General features: G+C 39.8%; 1 protein-coding gene across 2 annotated transcripts in view; it reads left to right on the forward strand.

The window, feature by feature from the left end:
• The first annotated feature begins 436 nt into the window (after window positions 1-436).
• Window positions 437-19,739, forward strand: part of gng12b (guanine nucleotide binding protein (G protein), gamma 12b) — a 28,506-nt gene continuing 9,203 nt past the window's right edge. Inside the window, exon 1 of one of the 2 annotated variants that reach the window (XM_082523239.1) lies at window positions 437-735. The gene's annotated coding sequence lies outside the window, so the exon portion shown is untranslated. Of the gene's footprint in view, window positions 736-4,908; window positions 4,982-19,739 lie in introns of those variants that run through there. The other variant, XM_082523240.1, reaches the window with a different exon arrangement.

Below are 19,739 nucleotides of genomic sequence, written 5' to 3' on the forward strand. Positions count from 1 at the left end.
GGGTCCTTAGGGACTAGTAAAAGCGCTATATAAATACAGGCCATTTACCATATATATATATATATATATATATATATATATATACATGTATACATATATATACATATATATACATGTATACATATATATACATGTATACATATATATACATATGTATATATATATAAACTTCTCTGGGTATTGACAATCAGGAGACAAAATTAAAGGGGAAAAAAAAACCTATTTCTGACTAATGAAAATATTTGTATTTTTTATTTATCAAGATTACAAAAACCAAAACAAAACCGCACTTCATACTGAAAATATATTTATGGCAAGTGCAGGATCATTTTGAAACGTGGACGTGGACACCTGGATTTCTACATTTTGAATATCTCAGGTGCAGATGTAGCACAATCAGGATCCTATGAATTACCATCTGTATAAGCCACCGACAGGGGGCGCTGTTGCCTTGTCCAAAGATTAGGAAGCGGCGTGTAGTCCTGCCCAGCAGCAGCCAACAGCAGATGACTGAGCGCGTCTCCCGTCACTGCGCTTTCACCTCCACACGGCTGAATGTTTGTTTAATCCGAGCTGAAACTTTTCAGTCGACATTTTTGTCGAGTTGCGAGAGCTTCGTGTGGGATTATTTCATGGCTCGACTTTGAAACCACCACCCCCAAACAAACAAAACAACCACATAAAAAACAAAAACAAAACAAAGGAACAAACCCGGTTTTGGATCCGAGAGGCCAGGTGAGTATCAGTACAGAGATTACATAAATAATCTTTCTTCATTCTGCTGTGTCCACACTGCTGCTGCTTTTAATAAACGCCAGATGGTAGACTGTGACTTCCAGTCCATTAACCTGAGGCAACAACCAGTGTAAACACGAGGTAAGAGTATGGGAAAGAACACTTTGCAGCTTTAAATGGTTGGCAAATTTTTTTTGTGCAAATACATGGTTGGTAAACAGGTGTTTCAATCAGCGGTTAGGATTCTTTTTTTTTTTTCAAGAGGAGACATGAGTGATGTCATGGCGATATTTCTGAGAAAACATGCTGGATAAATCTCTGTGAAGGTCAGCGAATATTTGAGAGATTTACAAGTATGATGGAATATTACACTTCTTGGAAAGCCTACCTGCAGCAGGGCTTTCTTTGAATTTAACAGCGCCAGTATTACAACAGTGTGAAAACACTACAGCGTGTTGTGGGAAGTTATCATACTGTAGGTTATCAGAGCGGGGAAACTGATGCTCTTCTTTTTAAACGTAGTTCAGTAAATGTGAGTGAAGTGCTTTATTAGACCTGCAGTAAACAGTCGATTAACATAGTCTGCCTTAAATGTTTAAACTTCTCTTTAACTCAGACGTGTTTCGGGAGGAGTTGCTGTTCTTATAGGAGTAGCAACACTTCATTATAATATCTGACGTTCCAAGCGGTGTATTTCTCAGGTGAATGTGCTCAGCTAAAATCTGAATTTAAGATGTGAAGTCGCATTCTTAAAGCCTATGCATTGCACAAACTCTTGGACTGGACTTTTAGTAATGTAGATGATAGACTGATTTATGATTAAAAAATAACTGTAGAGTTTAGCTTTTATTTAAATGTTAATAAGTGTTTAAGAGTGTTTTTAGTACTTACATTTATTTGGTATTAATCCCTTTCTGATTTCTGATCCGTTTACTCCACACAGTATCTGTTTTGTGGATAATATGAAGACCTGCACTAGTCTTTAGTCTTTTTTTCTGACTTTGAAGACTGCAGAAACAGAGTAGAAGACAAAGAATTGCATATGACTGAGTTGTGCAAAAGCTTCTGACATTTTGCAACATCCAACTGTCAGGAAAACAAACATGCCAGCAATGATAAAAGGAAGTTTGAGGCACATAATTCCCATGTATTGAATCAGTTGGAACCACTTCTGGATTCCCATCTCCAATTACTACAGAAAATTGGCAAAACTAGTCTCAGTTTACTAACCGAGCTAGTAATCTATTAACTCTCAGTTAATAGCTTTTTTTGTTTGTTTTTGTAGCTAATGAGACAGGTAATGATGATCATTTTAAATACGTATTGATCAAGATTTTTAGTACCAGGAAATCCATCTGCAGTATTCAGCAGTGTTTTAGTGTTAGTCTGTCAGACTTTTTAAATGAATAAAGGGATGCATTTGAAAATTTTGCATTTAGGGGGCATTCAGTTGAAGCTTTTTTGTTGAGCAAATGTTCGGTCCACCCCAAAGGAAAGTGCAGCATGCCAAAATCTAATATAAAAATTGAGTGTAAAACTGGCAAAGTTTTGATCAAAACAGCTGTCTTTTACACTGCATAAACAGATGCTACATATTTTTCTAAGCGCTACACGTGTTTACTTTCTTTCAGTAGTATGATGACGTTTCTGTGAGATAATTTTGGTATGGCTGTTATTATTATTGAACCTGTGAGCATGTTTGTGGAGAGCATGCAACGTAACTCTGTGTGTCCATGACAAATGATTTTCATCTTTCAGGAGAATTATCTTGTCATGGCTTCTGGCAGTCCAGCGTGACTCCACCTGAGTGCATTTGTGGTGCTGACGTGGGTATGGTCATGTTGCCTGGTTACCCCACACTTACTGGTGCAGACCTTAGCGTGGTTTAATCTCGTGAGAAGGTCCCCCCCTACCCCCCTTCTATCCCTTGACTCAAATTCCACGCTCAGCCTCTGGGGAACTCGTCTGTGCGTCACAGCTCTGGTCACAAAGACCTTTAGAGAGAAGTTCCAGTCAACACAGCACAGTCGCCGACGGCACCCTCGAGCTGTTAGTCCACAGCAATATGTGAAAAATGTCCTCCTGCTTTGACGTATGTCAGAGCTCTCTTAGCCTCCTCACTGGAGCGTGTCGCAGTGATGAAGGTATTATACCCTCAACGAGGAGAATATGTCGCACGTAAGAGGGCTGCTTAGTGCACAAGGCATTAACTGCTTATCAGCAAGTGATGAAAGGCTTTCACAATTAGCTTTCAATGACTTTACCTCTCAAATACTTTCCATTTTTAAACCGATAGTTAGTTACATGCACCCTGTAATTACAGTGTTGACTCTCTCTGTCTTCAAACAAGATGCGGCATTTCTGAAAACTGTGTGATGGCCACCAGGCAGTGTACTGTTCTATTTAAAGTTATTAGATTAGAGAAGGGCTTTTGTTATTAATATTGTAATATTCAGACCTTCTACAATAAAACCAGTGTAGCTCTTAATCAGTTAATCAAAATCAGACCGTTGTTCACACAGCAGCTGTTTCCTCCAGATGTCATGGAGACAGTTAAAAGCATGGACATTTAACAGATATTTTAATGCAGGGAACTAGTCAGCTACAAGTTAATTGATGCAGGTATTCATCAAGCAGCAATTCATAAAGGTTCTGTAAGTGTAAGGATTCCCTTTTTTTCCAGTTTAAACCTTTATAAAAATACTTAGGATTTATGTCAATATTCGGATAAATAAATGAACAAAGATGTCACTTGGGATTGTGTATTCTTTTACTATTTGTCTACTTGGAAAGCAATTTTGAAATGAGCGCCCTATAATGTAACATTTCAGAATGAAACGCATGCACAATATTTAGGTGGTTTGATTGAACAAGATGATTGTGTAGTCAAATAAACTCTCTGTATATTTGACTATAACTGCTGTGCCACTTCAGTTCATTTATCTGTCTATAAACCATAGATGGTATGTAGAAGATGGATGTAGCCACCATGACGTCATCTGTTTTTGGGATTCCACATGTTGAAACCTCAGTCCTGGCTTTTTTCTTTGTTGGATTGGCCCTGGAGGTTGTTGTTTTATCCAAACCAACTCACGCTCTCGTCTCTTACTTCGCCTTACTTGTTGGCTTTCTTGTTGCTCCCAATATTAGCATCTTAGAACATTGCGTGTTGAAATTTTATTACTTCTGCGTTCTCATCAAAGATTCCTTTAATTTTCCAAATTATTTCCGCCGAACATCTGCTGTAAACTCCTTTAGCGGGAGCAGAAATTGCAGCCTCATTGTTGTTTTTTCCATCCTTGTGGCAGGATTAACATCTCATCTGCCGCGTCTCCCCCTGACCCGCAGAGCAACACACAGACCCTGTGTGACAGTAGCCAGGTTACTTGTTCGTGTCACCCTGTGTCTGATCTCAGTGACATTTTGGGACTTGTCATATTGCTGCAGTGGGTTATTTATAGACACGTGCTTCGTTGAGCAGTTCTACATGATGTACAGCTCAACTGACAATTGCATAAACCAACTCCAGGACTGTGTGTGTGTGCTTTGATTTGATATTGAACATGTATAACTACTGTAAATAATGACTAAATAACAGTTTGAATAAATGGTACCTTCAGTATGAATGTTTGTCCCCAAAAACTCTACTACTCTGTGCAAAAACCTTTTATGTTGTATTTAATTGTTGCATTTGTTTCAGTTAAGAATATTATTTATATGTTAATGCTTATATAGCAACTCTTCCGAGTATTGCTCAGGCTTGAAGAATGTGTAAGATGAATTACTACTGTGGAAAGAAAATAATAAACAGTGGAAAGTACTAAAAATATTTGAGGATATCTGTTCCTTACTTTAAACCACCAAGTCCTGCCTCTTCTCTGTTGTTGGGACAAACTGCCCAGACACAAAGTTCTCTGACTAAAGGACTGGCCATCTAACTGGTCTCACTGGAATGTGGTAATGAATGCAAGTAGAGCAGTGGGTTGGGTATACCCCACCCACCACTGCTTCACATTTTGTCCTAAATGATGTGGAAACTAGTGTCAGAGGGCTAGCATTCATTAATTACACCGTGGGAGCTCACAGCTCTTTGTTTGGCCTCATCTGGAAGAAATGGTAAACATGAATCCACGATTGGCTAATTTTTTGAAAAATAATATTTTCTTTCCTTTTTCTTTCCATATTTATGCTGCCCACTCAGACAGAAACACCAAGTACATGCTCCCTGAGAACATTTCGCACACAGGTCTGTGTCCTTGTTTATAGGCTGCCTCCCATCTTTAAAACAACTATCGCCACCAGCCATTTCTGTAATTGCAAGGTGGCTCAGGTTGCAAACATTGTTTCACCAGCCTATTCATTATTAATTAGGCACAGCCTGTTTGAGTATTTCATATCTTCAGACTTAAGGACCATCTGTGAGGTGCTGCCCTCTTGTGTTTAGAAAGAGTCTACACTGTATCTTCTTATATTCTTAAATCATAGGGGATTGCTCTTTAGGATTATGACTTGGGTCCTACATTTACAAAAAGGCATCACAGGTGTGGAATTTGTAAGATACAAATACATGCTACTGATTACATTACTGGTAATGTATGCTTCAAACACAGTGAAACATAACATTTATAATTTGTTTCACTTAACTGTATGAAATTGGATCTTACTCACCCCTGCCCCTGTTTTCAAGCATCCAACTTTATACTTGATAACCCCTTTAATATGAATTTACTGTGAGGGCCTTAAATGGCCTATTTTCTGAGTGGTTCTTCATTTAATATTAGAGGGGAAAAATGTGAAACATTACTAGATTCAGGCCAGAAAGAAGAAAGGAAGAAAAGCCTGTACACGTTTTGGCTCCAAATGATATCAGTACTTAAAACATTTCTACAAAATCATGATTTAGATCCAAAGAATCTTCTCTAACTAGAAATAGAAGCTGTTTTGATAGCATTAATGAATTAATTTCTCTAAATAATTACCTATGATTAGGTGCATTGGATACTTACTTGAACTAATGTTTGTTATTTTCTTGGTCAGGAAAATATGCACCTAAATATAATAAAAATGTCTTGGCTAATAACTCAGTTAAAAGTATATTACACATAATAAAAGTCTCAGGTTTGCCAATCAATACACATGTACTAATAAGGAAACAATCTGTTCTTTGTTACTTGTATCTGTTTTAATTAAGAGATCTGCTGCTAACACAATATCAATCTAGGAAATGAAAGAAAAAGCTAGTTTCAGATTAGTTTCTCTGTGGATACCTTCTTACAGATAGTTGTATGACTCAATTCTACAAATTTCCCCCACATGGTGGCAGTATTATACAGTCTATAGGTTTGTCCTTATGTTAGGCGTGAGATAACCCTTTCATTGCTGCAGCATATTGAAGGTCTGTTAAATTAATAACTGATGTAGAAACCGCTTTGTTTTTCCTTTTTCGCTTATGCCATTGAAACACTGAGAATCTGAAATGTCCCACACTGGGACCTCCATAAGCATGCACATCTGCTCATTTGTTGCAGCTGTGTTGGGACTCGTGTGTGAATACTCATGTGTTGTGCAGAGTGACCCTGTTAAGAACTTTGCATTTGTTAATAACGTGTAGGTTTTTTATTTATTTATTTATTTTTTACATGTTTGTGTAGGGGTACAACACAAACCTTTTGCCTTTTATAGGAACCTGTGGGTGTATAGTGAAATTTATGGTGTGTGTAATGTAAACTACTGTGCAATTTGTGGGGGCAGCCCCTCAGGAAATAAAAGCTTTAAATCAGTTGTAGGTCCAAAGTAAGTACTTTGAAAAATATGCATTCACCTGAATTTAAATCAAACAGCAAGTGAAAAAAGGTGACCCAGTCTACATGCAGGTGTTAAACAAAGGCTCTTTTTGCCTGTGTGCAGGTGTGTTATTAATTGGCTGCAGGGCCTCTGTCTATAGTCTTTCCACTGTGCTAACAGAAACCTTGTGGGGCAATGTCTTGCATTTGGTGGGACTATCTTGGTTCCTCAATAACTGCTTCAATTTCTAACACCTTTTTTTTTCTTACTGAGCAGGTTTAATGTGAGATCTTAACTGAACACAGCAGTTTACTGTGCAAGCGTCAGGATGCATGAAAATTGGGGCTTGGCATTTTTTGATTGACAGTGTGTGTGTTTTTATATGTGTAGGAGGTTTTTTCACATTTACTTAATTATTTCTGCACCCACGGGAGATCCCAGGCCTCTTCAGTCATGTCCTCCATCCTGTTTCGTAAGCGCCTGCTCATATATGGGCATCTTCCTTCCTTCCTTCTCCTCTGTTGCACTGTCTACTTCCTGAACAACAACCCCACCCCTCCCTTCGAATTTCCCTCTCACCCCACAATCACTTACTGTACACGCAAACATGCACGCACACTCCTACTCATGCCGGTTAGCAATGGGCTGAGGCAGGAGTGGCCGGCCCCTCTGCAGGAAGTAGTTTGCTCACCAGTTCTCATGCCGGGTAGCACTTATTTTGTACTTTGCTTTGCGAAGTTTTTTTTCCTCTCATGTCGCACATTCCATGCTTCAAGTTGTTTCTTGGAAAACGTATTTGAAGTGTATGGGAAGTGAATGCGTTCGATAGCATTTCTTTTTCATCTGGACTTTCTTTTGCACTGGTCCCGTGTTCCCAGAAACTGCAGTGAAACAGAGATTTAAGTTCTAGTATTATTTATGTACCTCTAACATGGACTGGCGTTCACTGGGTGGCCTTTGATTGCCCCGAAGGCTTGCAGATGCCACTTGAGATTAGCTCTTCTATCTGCAGAACTATAATGTAGACACATGTTGGCTTTGAAGTAGGACAAACAGATTCATCAAGTTTGCAAGTCAAAGAACATAAAGTCTCAGAAGTGTGCAGCTGGGGCTACTTCAGCCACTGATTCTACTTGCTCCTTGTTTACCTGTAAAACCCTTTTCAGTGGGAACCATATGCATTAGACTAATACTATAAATCTACTATGTAGTTTATTGTTAGCACAGGAACCTTCTCCATGGCATGCTTTGTGAGAATAAAACAGAACGTCCAGTCTACCCATCATTATGTAGACATAAAGCCACAAATGAATTATTGCTACAGTTTCAGATGTGTAATTACAATGTCGCCCTCTTGTTGCTCCCGATGAAATATCAGCTTAGTCAACAACTAGGTCACTGCATATCCAGTTTCCATCAATAGAATTTTCATGCAACTGCCATGAAGTTTTGCGCACGCATGCATGGTTCAAGAACTGAATACATTCTCCAGTCTGCAACAACAGAGTTGTTTTCTAAAGATGAACTGAAAGATGATCCACTGCCATTTCCTTATAGAAAAAATAATTGTAAATAATGGTTAACATGGTAAACATGATCCGTTTCAACATTAGCATTATGTGGGTAGGTTAGCAAGATTTTTGTAATTACCCCAGTTGTGGACTGTGTACATCCTCATGGAGGTACTAACACGGCAATAGGCAGTTAAGCTGTGTCCACACAGGAAGCGTTCAGTTGTCCCTGTACTGCATATCTGATGATGTAGTAATGATCTTCATTAATCAATGCATGCAGCTGTCTGCACAGGCTCCATGCATTGTTTAGCTCCATTTCTGTCCTTGGTACACATAAATGCAACTAAAGGCATATTTTTATCCTGCAAACCTGCATTCCTGTTTTGTTTTGTTTTGTTTTTTGAGCATGCAACTATAGTACCTGTCCACTCCAGCTATAGTTCATACAAAGCATGGGTGACTTTCCCTTGTAGAGACAAAGCAGCAGCTGCTTGTTTTCATATGTATCTGTCATTGTACATGCTACTGTATAGAAGGTATTAGAAAGTGCTTCTGCATAGCAACAAATGTGCCCCGTTTAAAAAAAACAACCCAACGCTCTAATCATGGTTTCAGGGCCCTGACAATAAACAGTGCACACAGGCTGCTTTATCTGTTCGTGTGCTGTGGTGTCCACTTTGAGACGCTCCTGTGCCACATGTCTGCCAGACGAGAATTCCAGCCACCCTGATCTTTGCTGCGGAAGCCGTTCAGGGAGTGTTGGCGTCCAGTTAACAAACATAAGGGTTTGGCAGTTAAGAGAGGGAGGCCAAGCAGCCGTCGGGATGTCATCCTGCCCAGAAACTCTGCCTAGCCACTGGTTGCATGCCTGGGATTCTTTTGTACAAGCTGCTCTTTCCTGCTTTGATTTTTTTTTTTTTTTCCTAAAACATTTTCCTCTACCAGACAGTGGCACAGCGAAATATTTTCCAGTCCAGAAATAAGTTGCTTTTAATTGCATTGCCTTACAAGTATACACTTGGTGGTCTGCGCTGCTGTAAAAATGTGCCTTTGATTGACATTCATTAGAGATGAAACAGGGTGGTATGCAGCTCAGCACTGCAGCCACGTTCCAATGCAGTTGCACTGTTCTCAAAACAAACCGCTCCAACTGGTGCGCACATACTTTCCCTGTGAGATCCTGGTCGGTGCTTTGAATGAATGCAGCATTATAATACTCCAAAATGCATGACTGAAAAAGGCTCAGCCACCATCTGAACTCTCTGCACTGGACCGGGTTTGACTGTCATATCATGTAGGTCATGTAGGCAGACTGAGGTAATCTTTTGGGAAGTTAAATTGCTTATTTTGGATAATAAGCAGGTCGCTATTGCATGAAACTACAGATTTCTGCACTTTTGAAATCGCAGACCTGTCTAGGTCTTTGTAACTTAATGACAGCATAAATGCTCTTACTGATGTAAATGCTTAATTGCCAAGAGATTATATATTGAAAAGCGCTCTGTTTAGCTTTCATTGTTAAAATCGAAGCAGCTGTGATTCACTTCTCAACAGTGACACAGCAGGTCAGAACATGTGGCAGACAAACTGACATTGAAGTTTTGAAGTTGCTGAAGATGCTGAGAGTGAAATGCAAGTCAGTAATGAAATTATTCAAATTTGGTGTTCAAAAGTTGCTTTAACCTTACTAAATGTATGAAGAGTGAAAAAAGAAAGAATGAAGTGATAAAGTAATTAATTTTTAAATGCAAAAGGTCAACCTCACTTTATAATATTCTGCAAAAATGATTTTCTGTCCGTTGTGCATTGTTTAGGAACTAGAGGGGAAAATGTGAACTGCAGCTTGACTGGTTGGTGGCGGCAGTAAATCCTGTTTATTTGGTGTTTTAACTGTCATGACTGGAAATGAGCAGTATCACTGACTGAGCTATTGCTCAGCATGCTTCTGACATGAGCCATGATGCATGACTACAACACAAAACCTACACTACATTGTAAAACCTTGTTAAAGCTGCAGTGCATGGAAATCTGAAGTCTTATAATCCCTCCCTTCAATGCTTTCTCTTTGGAAAGACGTACTACAGACTTCATTGTTTCTGTCTTGGAGATGAAGGCAGGAGGGGTTGCAGAATTCTTCTTATATCTTACAGAACTGGAATGACAATATTAATGGTTATTATGAGATTACTGCACAATGACGCCATGTTTAACCTCCTAGGACCTGCCGTCCACATATGTGGACATCACATTTTGGGGTATTTCGACCAAAATACTCAATGTTGCTCTACAACGGCCTGATATCCACTTATGAGGACATTATACTGCTGCTGTTCTATCGAAATTTTAAACGAATATCCTCATGTGGCTCTTATTTTTAAAAAAACAAAACAAAATTAAGGTAAAAAAAAATCAGGTAATTCTTTGTTTTTACATTCATCGGGCCCCAATATGCCCAAATATCAAAGAGAAATTAAAAATGCATGTCGTGGAAGAGTTCGGGTCTTAGGAGGTTAATGGTAGAGCCAGTTAATGTGAAAGTGAGAACTGATTTGCCTTGTAGACTCTGAAGGTCTCTCTGTCCTTTGCCCAGTCAAAGATATGTGCCCTAACTAGTAAAGACATGCTTTTATTTTCATTTTAGCTGTAACTATGTTATTAATGTAGCTGGCAAACATCTGGTGTCTATAACAAAACAACTTTTGTAAGTTGATAGAAAACAAAAACAGAGCTGAAAGAGTAACTCGCATACAAACTTAAAAAGGTATAAAATATGATTATTATTTTTAATTTCTTTTTCAGGAAATCTGTTGAACAAGTGTATTTGCTTAACTGCGCTTTATAATTGCTCCTGTAAAATACATTTAAAATATTTATGATTGAAAGTGTGACTGTTTAAGGTGACACATTATAAATGGACAAGTTAAAGACAAATGCTTAACTAAATAAACTAATGTACTTTCAAATAGTAATTTTGTTCTTCTTCTTATTATTATTATTTGGGTTCAGTCAAAATGTCCACTGAGATTGCAGTTGCATTCAGACCAGTTAAACTTGAATTTCCGTGAAAACTAAATCCTCAGTGATGTGCTGTATAGGTTTTTGTCATCCTGAAACTTTCCCAAATGTACTTTGCCTCCTTGTGCAGAGATGGGCGAGGTGGATGTTTCGAATTCTTTCTCAGTTAATAATACCTGTTTCATTGCTCTCAACTCAGTGTATACAAACTCTCTGGTAATAACGTGTTAGTCCAAAGGGCAGATTAGTAATGGGTTAGGACTGCAGGTTTACAATCAGGTGTCACGAGACATAAGCTGCAAGCACTTGTGTAGTGTCCCTATTAGGACACTTTTGCACGGTGTCCACCCTATCTGCTCTTACGTCTGCAGCCTTGTCTTCTGCCTCTCCCACGGCTGTTCATTGTGTGCTCACTCAGCTCTGGGGTGCTCTAGAGTTCACCGGAGGGAGAAGAAGAGGGAGGTGGGAGAGTTGTTAGTGTGAGGTCAGAAGGCTGTGTTTTTCTTTCCCATCCCTAGCCTCTTTTTATGCCTCTCTGTCCTTTGTTCGTCATGATAAGCAGTCAGGTGGCAGCAGAAGTAGTCTTCCTGTCAGCCACTATCACTTAACACCACCTTCTCTCACTAGTGGGCATGTTTGATTACATCATGCGATTATATCAACTTCTCTACAAAAACCACAGGAAGCTCTCATTTGACTAAAAACCAGACTCTCATTTTATTTGTGCAGACAGTATTATATTTGCAGGTTGTAATCTGCCATGCAACGTGGTATGCCATACCAGAATAAATTTTTTGGTTGCCTCAAAATCTAGCATGCACCCAATGCATGTTAGAGTCACTGATTATTGACAACAAATTTTTTTCCAGTTTATGAAAAACCAGAACATCAGCTTAGCATAATAAAGAGAAGAGTTTTTCAAACTTCAAGTGTTTGTTTTAGATTTCAAAAACACCCATAAAAGATGTAAGCTGCTAAACTTGTTTGTGTTTGATATTGGTATGGAGATACAGTTACTGTATGTGTAAATATGTGTTAAACTTAGCAGGTCTTCAGGTCCAGCTTTCGAAGCTCAGCTTGCTCTGTAAGTCATACCATGTAGTCAAACAATGTAATGCAATAAATATGTGCAGTCTAACTGTCTAATTATCGCATAAATTTGTTAATAAAAACTATATATATTTTTTAAATGGCTCATTAAACAATCCACACTTGCATAGTTAAATTAAAACATTTAATCGATTTGTGTTTACATTGCTCCCATCACTCAAATGTGACCTGTGAGTGCATCAGGTTTTGTTCCATTGGCCACTTTTGATGTAGGATGGACTACAGATTCTATGTTTCTGACTCAGATCTGTCTTGCTTGAGTCTGATTCCGTCACAGACACGACATATATTTCGGGAAGGGAAGTGCTGTTTCTCAGATGCTTATGAAACATTCTGTGTTGCATCTTGTGCAATTGCATTCTTTGAATCGGCTGAGAAATTGCTACCTTAAGAGCATAGAGTTACTGACGGTTTCCCATTGAGATCCACCTGATCCGGTTCATGATGCCCACTTTGAAAACGCCTCATGATGTGAAGTCTAGAACAAAGTAACCAATAGATGATGCTACAGTGGCTATGTTCATGTACAGTTCTTGCTTAAAAAATTCACACAGTATTTGAAGTATGTTGAAAGAATATATTTAAATGTAGTTTAACATTTACTGACAATCTGGATAAGTACTTCAGACACATAGATTTAGCTTGATTTAGTTTTATGTAGGAGGTGTGATAGTGGAGTCATCAAAAGAAGCGGGGTGGCACTGCGCCTGCACATGTATAGGGCTCAGACTTTAGTGCTACACCACTGATAACACCAAAACTTTGAGTCTGCAAAGTCTATGTGCTGAAATCAAGCACATTTAGAGTGCTTAACTTATTTTAGTTGTAGATCAGTTATCATCCCTGCTTTTTTAAATTGCAGGATGGAGTTCTTACATGAAGATAAACTGGGTCTCATTGAAATGTCCTGACAAACCTCAGGAGGAAGGGGTCATTTTGACCTTGGTAGCAATTGCGAGCACAGCAGCTGATCAAATGAATGAATGTGTTTGCTGATGTCAGTTACAGAATAATCATCTTTTCTTTTCTTTTTTTAAAGTGAAAGTGACTAAAATTTAAAAGCAACAAATCATTAAAGAAATAACATTTAAAAAAAAATGAGTAGTAGCTTCAGATAAACTTCCCTTTTTAATCCTGGGTAATTGGAGCAACTTTCCACTGACCTGCTTTGCATTGCAGTGGAAAAGAGTAGAAAGGAGAGTAATATCTGAAAAGATGGACACAAAAATCATCTATAAAAGTAATGGACTGCATTGTCTTTGCAGGAGTCTTTTGCACCCTCCACAATATAAATAAAAAATATACTAGATTAGATTTTTACCATCATTAGACTCAGAATTAGACTCAGGATGCTCATAATTTCCTACACGTTCTTACCCTTTTAATCGCATGCTTTCTTTGCAGAAAATGTGCACTGAGCATTGATAAAATGTATGCTAATGAGTTGCCACAAAATGTGGTTTCTTATTTTGCACTTTTTTTTTAATGGTTGAGTGAAGTGTGAAGTACTGCCTGCTATTAAATGTTCTCAAAATTTTATTTTATAATAGAATGTATATAAAATGTTTAAACCTGCCACCCAGTAGTAAAGGTATAGTGAGTTAGCCTTCCTCTCTGGCAGAACCAGTAAAGAAAGAACAACCTTTGCATGCATGTAAGCTAATAAGTGTATGTGTGATGGTTAGGCATGCTGAGTGTGGGGAAGTGGGGAAAAGGTGAGAGCACTGTGTGTTGGTAACCTTGGAGGAATGGCATGGAAGTGTCAGCTGAATGTGTAATGGTGATACAAGGGAGGACGACCTGCTGACGTTTATCCTTGAGCAACAGAGCATGTAAAAAAAAAAAAGTTGTAGATTACTTGGTTTGACATGTTATTCAACTGTTCATTCACACCCCTGTCTGTGTTCAGTATTGCTGTTTTTGAAGCTAAATGTGAAGCGTCTTGTGATGTGATGCTGCAGTTTAATGTGGACTGAGAGGAATTTCCTTCTCCCTGTTTATTTTCCCACAAAGTAGGGAGTAAAACGGGTTGGTCTTCTTGCAGAGAAAGAACCCTTTGGAGCTAAATGCATCCATTGCTGTTCATGAATAACAGGGTGGTGCAGTTGGTTAGAAGTGTAAATGCTGGATTATTTAAACAATGAGAGCTGTGACTTGTACGTTTGGTGCCATGTGAGAGCTAAAGGTGGTGCGAGACTGAGGGGTTGTGGGTTTACTGAATTCCTATCTGGTGAGCGGTGCATTGGTTTCTGTCTAGACAAAGCTCAGTTGTCGGGGAGACCCATGCAGATCCAGGACTGCCCCAGGCTCCAGGAAGTATTGGTGGGAGAGAGTAGGCTGTTATTTTTTTTTCCTCCATCCTGCTCACTTTTCTTTCCTTTGGGGATTTCAGCAAATGCAGTCTATTGCTGAGAGTGGGGTTTTTTTTGTTTTGTTGGTGGTGGTGGGAGTTTTTCTCCCATGATCGGGTGGAGACAGCTTGGTGCATGTGTGCAGTGATATCAGTGGCATAAAAATCCCACTGCTTTCATGTCTCACACTCACCAGGAAATAACATCCTGAATACTCACATTTACAGATGCATACACACTCAGCCACTTTGTGTAGGGCCCATCACAGTTGGATCACAGTTAGAACATTTTTACAAGTAAAACGGGTCTTTAGCTTTCTGATTATGGACGTCCTTTGTGTGGCTCAATTGTCTCTGAGTGGCTGTTTGCAGCAAGATAAGTCAAAGACGATGACTGTCTGTGAGCAGACAGAACTAACTAAGGGTTCATTAACTCTTACACTCAGCCATGCCTTGAGGGCTCTTTCCTGGAGCCAAGACAGATTCTTGTCTGGAGGATTTAGGGTTGACAGCAGACTTATTAACCATTTCCAAAATCTAAGTGACGATAATAAAGTCTGGATAAACACAGAAATATCCCTGCAGACGCCCCGTCCCCTTCAATCTGGATGTCTGGCTTGTCTGGAGTAGGGCGCTAGTAACGTGGTGTCAGGGAGGATTGGGCGATTATATTAAAATGTTAAACTTTTCACTACTGTCAAACAAAGATACTGAATACATTTCTTTGCACTACTTGGGATCAGTAGATAGTTGCCTTCTAACTTTAAAATGAACAAATAGGTGGTAAAAAATGTGAGTGCACACTCTATAACATGTCTTTGTGATGACTCGGAGTTTGTCACTAATTTTGAAGTGGAAACTCATGTGTGCTATTTCAGGAAAGTTCATCATTTCAGATGCTAGTAACAAGACTCAAATGATCGTTTAGTTCACATATTGCAAGCGTAACCCCCGCGAAAGCTTGTGCATTATTGTCTTCAAATACATTTACTGTATGCTGCTTAAAGCATATGTTGGCTATAAACTACATTTCCCACAATGCATTTTGATTGTTTGAACATCGCTTTAAACAATCGGGGGCAAGCGGGAGAACATCTAGCTTAATGTGATGTACCGCCAGATCTGTTGTTTGAATATAGACAACAGAAACATCAGAATCTCAGTTAAAAGCTCATAAAACCATTTCAACAACCACCAAAAAGCTAAATCGGCAAACAATTAACGAACAGGTGCGGGAAGCCAACATCTCCCAGATTCCAAAACTACAGATTTTGTCACTCTCCAACCAAAATTCACTGAACCAGCAGCAAAAGGAGACGACTACTTTACACCTTACGTTTGAAAAACATTGTAATGAATTCCCACTTACTTTGGCTGTCTTCCCTCACAGCTTTCGCTCAGTGTACTTTGAGACCAGTTTCCCATCAAAAATCTCTATTTTCTGCCTTATTTGCTTGCTCATTACGCATCAGTTTATCATTGTGTACAGTGTTGTTGGCCTCCTTTTTTTCCTCCAAAAAATGACATCTGACAAGAGAGCCTAATTTCTGCTATTCAGTACTAAAGAGATTTCAACTTTCTGACAGATTTCTTTTCTTTGTCGCAGCAACTTTTTCTTTAAGATGTAGAAAACAGTCAAATATGTGGCTTCAGAAAGGGGAGTTTCACTTCTCCGGCCTGCTTAAGATCAAAGTGGGCTGTAGGTGGCTCGCAATGTAAAATGAGTTTGACATCCCTGATTTAGATGGAAAACTTTTTTAAGTTAGCCATCAAACAACTGTTGATGGATTGCAGTCAAAGTGGGTGGATGAAAAAATCAACAAGTTTTTAAAAAAGTGTTGTTTCAAAGCTCTTTTTATTACACATGTTCAAAGTGAGTTTTGCAACAGGTTTGCATGATAACCCCCACCCACATTAATTTCCATATTAATAGCAACAGCTGCTGGCTGGCATGTTGTCTTGCATCTGGCCGTCCAGATTTCGCTTCAGACATGGTGGGGTAGTTCCTCTTTTGTCCGTCTGTTGCTCTTCTGTATTTGTCAAATAAAGGCAATATCTCCCAAAGCCAAATCTAATTTCTTTGGAAAATAATCAAAGCAGAGGGAGGAGGAAACTGAATACAGCATGATAAAGTGTAGTAGAAGAGAGCAGCACCTGGTTTGGGGCTTTTTAGCTGCTTGTCTTTCACTAAATTCCAAGTACATAAAAGACAAGTTGCCAGAACTTCAAAGAGCATTCTAATCTATAGATGTCATTCACTGTACCTCTCCACAGGGTGTGTATGAAAAAGACCAAGATGAACTTATTTCTCAGGGAATCAGAAGCACATTAGTCAAAGCTTTGAACTTTTAAACGGCTGCGCCTGTCTGCAGGCTGTGTGACCGAACATGCACACGCTCTCAAAAGAAACCTGTTTTTCCGCACATGGGGCCCAGGTGGGAAGAAAGGACAGGCAGACGGAAACTGGAGTGAAAATCTGTTGTCCTAAATCTGACCTCACCCTTGGTTTTAAAAAAAAAAAAAAAGAAAAAAAATCTGCATGCCAGTAGTTCAGGAAATGGATGTAAAGTAAAGTGAGAAGCTCAGAGAGAAACTTGCAGCCTGTGACTCAGCGGCTCGGAACCCCGATCTCCTTTTTAATCTGCAGCGCAAACACCGACACCTTCTGTGATTCTTTTCATGTCTGCTGACTTCACACAGTTAGGTGTTCAAAGCTTTTTGGACAGCACCGCCGACGCCTTCAAAGTCTGTCACCATCAAAGCTTGTAATCGATGATGCTCATGCACACATTGAAATGTTATAGCATTAGTCATACAGTTTGCCTCCTCCAACACTCAGAAGAGACGCTGTGTGTTTGTCTCTCTTTGGGAGGCCTCTGTCTCTTTCCTCTGCACGCCTGACTGGGCAGTCTGGTTCCCTGATAACATCAGGCTGTCTGAGATTAGTGCTCATGAGGGCGCAGTTAAACTTGTAAAAGCTCACAACTCCTGTCCCAGTTGCCTCTGCTGTGAACAATGCAAAAATAGCTGTTGTGAGTGTGGCACAATACTGATAGCCTGTCTGCATTGTTACTGTGCCTCTCAAATGAGCCTAAGCCTCAGAGCTTATTGTAGAGGCTGCCACAGATCCTGGCCCAGGAGTAGACTGTGGAGCCTGCCGGGGTTGTCTCAGTGTAAGGGACAGATAACAGAGGTGCTCTGTGTCCCACGGAGCAACACTTTTGTAACTGCAGCTGATAACTAATCATACAGGACATGGTTAGTAGCCTGCCTTTAGTTGGGCAAAACAATGAATAACACCTTTGTATGCAATAGATAGGAGTTAATGAAGCATTTGTTCTTTATTGAAGCAATTAAGTATTATAAATAGTGATATATTGCAGCAGAGTATTGAAATTACATAGTCCATCCAAAGCTGTAGTTGCTCCCCTTTGGCTTGTAACATTGCACAGAGATCTGCCTGACCAAACACTCTTAATGGCTTACTGACATATTATCATATGTGTGCTGAATCCTTCAGATCATCAAAGAATTTGTAATGTTAGACATACACAGTCCGAGTAAAGACAAAATGAAGATTTGAAATGAAAATATGATTTATTAAAAGCCAAAAAATATCCAAACCTGGTCCTTTGCGAAGAAGTAATTACCCCCTAGACGTAATAACTGGTAGCGCCACCCTTTGCACTCTATCGTGTTTGTGATAGCTGTGATAGCTTCTTCGCTGATATATATATTTTTTTCAATTTAGCCACTTTGGAGGGGTTTTGAGCATCTCAATGTGATTTAAGTCCAGACTTTGACTTTTACATATTTAAAAAAAAATTTATTCATTTAATTTGCTGGAGTATTTCAGAATCATTTGTACTTGGTAAATGGCCTGTATTTGTATAGCGCTTTCCTAGTCCCTAAGGACCCCAAAGCACATTGCACCCACATTCACACACTGGTGATGGCAAGCTACATTGTAGCCACAGCTGCCCTGGGGAGCACTGACAGAGGCGAGGCTGCCGAACACTGGCGCCACCGGGCCCTCTGACCACCACCAGTAGGCAACGGGTGAAGTGTCTTGCCCAAGGACACAACGATTGAGACTGTCCAAGCCGGGGCTCGAACCGGCAACCTTCCGATTACAAGGCGAACTCCCAACTCTTGAGTTGCCCAGCTTGAGCTTCAGGACATGAGCTGTTTCTGTGTTAGTGTTAGTTTCATGCCAGATATAACAGGACGCAAACCTTCCAGAAATATCAACTTTTGTCTCATCAGTCCACAGAATCTATTCATCAAAATGTTTTTTTCCGTGTTGTTTTTGGTCAACAGTGGTTTTCACCTTGGACCTCACCAGTAGATTCCATTTTTGCCCACTCTTTTTTTAAATATTCTGAACACTGACCTTAACAGAGACAAGTGAGTGCTGCATGTCCGTAGTTCTGGGTTCTTTCTTGCTCCTGGAGTAATTTTGGTAGGCTGGCCACTCCTGGGATGGTTCAAGGTTCTTTATTTGTCACATGCATAGTTATACAAGTATAACACACAGTGAATACTGCAAGCAGGCGAATTCTGTACATTAATATGAATAGACATCTGACTATTTTACAGGATAGACAATATAAACATGTTTAAAATTAAAGGAGTTGAAATGTACATTGTGCCTGGGTTTAGAGTGTCTGGAAGAGAGTCCTGTCTCAGTCAATTATAGATGATGTGAGCGGGCGGGTGTGTGTGTTTAGGGCACGGATGGCTTGGGGATAGAAGCTCCTCTTGAGTCTCTCTGTCCTTGCCCGGAAGATGCGGAACCTTCTACCAGATTGCAGAAGTTGGAACAGTTTGTTGCCAGGATGGGACGGGTCCTTCAGTATCTGCGCTGCTCTAGTCCAGCATCTCCTGGTGTAGGTGTCCTGAAGTGGGGGGAGAGCAATCCTGCAGCAGCGTTCTGCTGTACGGATCACTCTCTGGAGAGCCTTTTGGTCCTTCACACAGCTGTTCCCAAACCACGATGTCATGTTCTGTGTGAGGATGCTCTCCACAGCGCCTGTATAGAAAATCCTGAGGATCTTTGGAGAGACCCTGAACTTCCTCAGTTGTCGTAGGTGATACAGGCGCTGCCTAGCCTTTTTGGTCTGGACCTGAATGTGGGCAGCCCATGTCAGGTCTGAGGAGATGTGGACACCAAGATACTTGAAGGATTGCACCCTCTCCACTGGAGCTCCATTGATGATAATGGGCTTGTA

This window comes from Aulonocara stuartgranti, assembly GCF_965226115.1.
Source record: "Aulonocara stuartgranti genome assembly, chromosome: 23".
NCBI lineage: Eukaryota > Metazoa > Chordata > Actinopteri > Cichliformes > Cichlidae > Aulonocara > Aulonocara stuartgranti.